We start from the raw sequence: 2,943 nt of genomic DNA, 5'->3' as shown, positions 1-2,943 counted from the left end.
CCTTGTATCCTGTTCTCTTCATTCTCCCTTGCTCCCAAAGGGGTGAGACCAGTGGAGTATCTTAGATGGCTGCTCACAGGCTTTTCAGACCCCAGACTCTACTCACCAGGGTAAAATGTAGAACATTGTCTTCATAAACTGTGTTATGCCAATTGAGCTAGCTGTTCCCTGAGACCATGGTCCCCAGAGCCCTCTGCCCAGCAATTTGGTCCCTCAGGGAGTTTGGATGTGTCTATGGAGCTTCCACGACCTTTCCTTGTACAAGTTGTGTTGGCTTACCCAGTATTGTGTACTGCCTTACCTGGTGGTTTACTTTTTAACTTTTATTTAAAAAAAAAAACCAAACTAAATAAAAGTTGCAAGAACAGTACAATTAACCCCCATATTCCCTTCACCTGGATTCACTGTCATTAACATTTTGCCACATTTGCTTCATGAGTTTCTCCGTAAGCAGATTTATATCGCATTATCATCATCATTCTTAGTGTCCTGCTTTTGTGAGGCTGGTGACCTTGGCAGTCAGACCCAGCAGCTGGCTTCAAGGACGCTTGCTCAGCCTGCCCTGGTCAGAAGGCTGGTGTGGGGTGCGGGGTCAAGGCCGGTGGGTGACGGGGTCCCGTGCGCTGCCTGCTGTCTCCAGCCTTCGGTGACTAGGTCTGCGGATGACGTGGAGTCTCATGATGAAGGCGGGGAGAGTGGAAGAGACATGGAGGCTGGAAGTTGTGTGCTCTGGCCTTTGGGATCTTCTTGGGACAGTTGTGAGTGTGACTGGGGGAAAGGGTCTTCCAGTGTGGAGGGTTCCTCAGGGAAGCTGGCACTAGGGGTGTTTTCTAGGCGTATTGTGCCTGGTGTTTGGGGGCTGTGAGCAGAGAGCTGGGAGTTGGCAGCAGAAGAAGACGAGCTTGTACAGAGAGGACCAGGCCTCGAAGGTGCAGGGCTGTTGCCTGGAGAAAGGGATGTCTCTGGGAGTTTCTTTCAGTGTATCTCTAGTCACTTCCAGGCAGATGTTGGATCCCGGCCAGACCAGACCCACCCTTCTGGACCTGACTGAGCTGCACGGCTGGAGGGAGCCTGGAGTTCCCTCCTTAGAAGGACCTCCAGGGCCACCTAATTCTTTCCTTTGCCTCCAGACGAAAGGGCAGTTAAACAAACGAGATGGGACAGATGAGTTTTTACCCTACTTTAAATAGTCTCAGGGGTAAAGACTCTTCCCGTTCCTGGGTTCTGTCTCCAGGGTGGCTTAATTATCTGCACTGCTGGGACTGCCTCCATGTCCACTCTGCATCTCTGGCTGCTTCTCTGGTCCATTTCCTCCCATTCTGCTCTCCGGGGCTACACTGCCTCTTGTCTTCCCTGCTCCCACTCCAAATGGCTGGCTTATTTCTTAAAGTTTAGAATCATTAGCATCGCTGACCTTTGCTGCTGCTGCAAATTAATAACCTGTCTTTATAGCAGAAAGGACACGCTGGGCTCCACGATCAAGCCAAGCTGGGGGGAAGGGAGGGGCCTGTAGAACCATGGCAACTAATGCAAATCTAAAGGGGACCAGTGTCCCGCGTCTACAGGAGGGGAGCGTCCCAAGTCTACAGGAGGGGAGTGTCCCAAGTCTACAGGAGGGGAGCGTCCCAAGTCTACAGGAGGGGAGTGTCCCGAGTCTACAGGAAGGGAGTGTCCCGAGTCTACAGGAGGGGAGTGTCCCGAGTCTACAGGAGGGGAGTGTCCCGAGTCTACAGGAAGGGAGTGTCCCGCGTCTACAGGAGGGGAGCGTCCCGAGTCTACAGGAAGGGAGCGTCCCGAGTCTACAGGAGGGGAGCGTCCCGAGTCTACAGGAAGGGAGCGTCCCGAGTCTACAGGAGGGGAGCGTCCCGGGTCTACAGGAGGCCAGCGTCCCGCGTCTACAGGAGGGGAGCATCCCGAGTCTAAAGGAGGGGAGCATCCCCAGTCTAAAGGAGGGGAGCATCCCGAGTCTAAAGGAGGCGAGCGTCTTGAGTCTAAAGGAGGTGAGTGTCTAGAGCCTGCCCTTGAGAACCCCTGAGGTTGCTTAGGTCTCAAGTCTTTGTGCTGGTGCACAGGCAAGCATCTACCCAGAGGAGCAGTACTGTGTGTGTTTACTCAATCACTTAACCTGGTCCATGCCACACATTGTGCCACATGCCGAGAACTGTAGTGACTACATTACAGTTCTCTCCTTCAAGAAGCTCTGTCCAAAGAGACAGTATATAAAAACAGGGATGCTCTTACTGGGATGTGGGGGCAGGGTGCACAGAGCCGTGGGTCTGGATGGTTCCAGGTGCCTTGGACAGGGCTGGCTCTCCCCAACATCCCACCCCACCCCATGGACAGTTTGGAATCCAGGTGCTGATCTTACTGGTTCTGCTTTACTAGTTTCCTTTCCGTGCCTTCCTCTTTCTTCTAAGGAATGAGGAACACACACTATATTCCAATGGAAGGGGTGAGACTCACTGCAGTGGAAGCCAAGTGTCTGCACGCATGAAGGCAAGGAGATAGATGGGTAAAAGTGGGTGGGAGGGAACGCGTCCTCACCTGGCCAGGGGTTGGGTGGCAGAAGGTGGGTGGGAGGGAAGGAGTCCTCACCTGGCCAGGGGTTGGGTGGGAGAAGGTTAAGGGTAGGAGGGAAGGCGTCCTCACCTGGCCAGGGGTTGGGTGGGAGAAGGTGGGTGGGAAGGAAGGCATCCTCACCTGGCCAGGGTTGGGTGGGAATGGTGGGAAGGGAAGAAACTAGTGCGTAAAGGCCAGGTACTAACCCACCATAAACCAAACACTGGGATCGATGCCGAGGACCACAGTGACCTCCTTGGCAGTGGGCATGGTGGGGTGGGGGTGCAGGAAGACGGGGTCCAGTGGGCATGGTGGGGGGGTGCAGGAAGACGGGGTCCAGTCGGCATGGTGGGGCAGGGGTGCGGGAAGATGGGGTCCAGTGGG

The 2,943-nt window shown here is 54.6% G+C and overlaps 1 protein-coding gene across 2 annotated transcripts in view; it reads right to left on the bottom strand.

The window, feature by feature from the left end:
- The window catches only part of KIRREL3 (kirre like nephrin family adhesion molecule 3), a 694,039-nt gene that overhangs the window by 31,763 nt on the left and 659,333 nt on the right, over nt 1–2,943 (bottom strand). The window lies entirely within an intron of this gene.

This window comes from Trichechus manatus, unplaced genomic scaffold (assembly GCF_000243295.1).
Source record: "Trichechus manatus latirostris isolate Lorelei unplaced genomic scaffold, TriManLat1.0 scaffold00064, whole genome shotgun sequence".
NCBI classification, from domain to species: Eukaryota; Metazoa; Chordata; class Mammalia; order Sirenia; family Trichechidae; genus Trichechus; species Trichechus manatus.
Note: the sequence above shows the minus strand (reverse complement) of the source record. Positions and strands in the feature narration are given on the sequence as shown.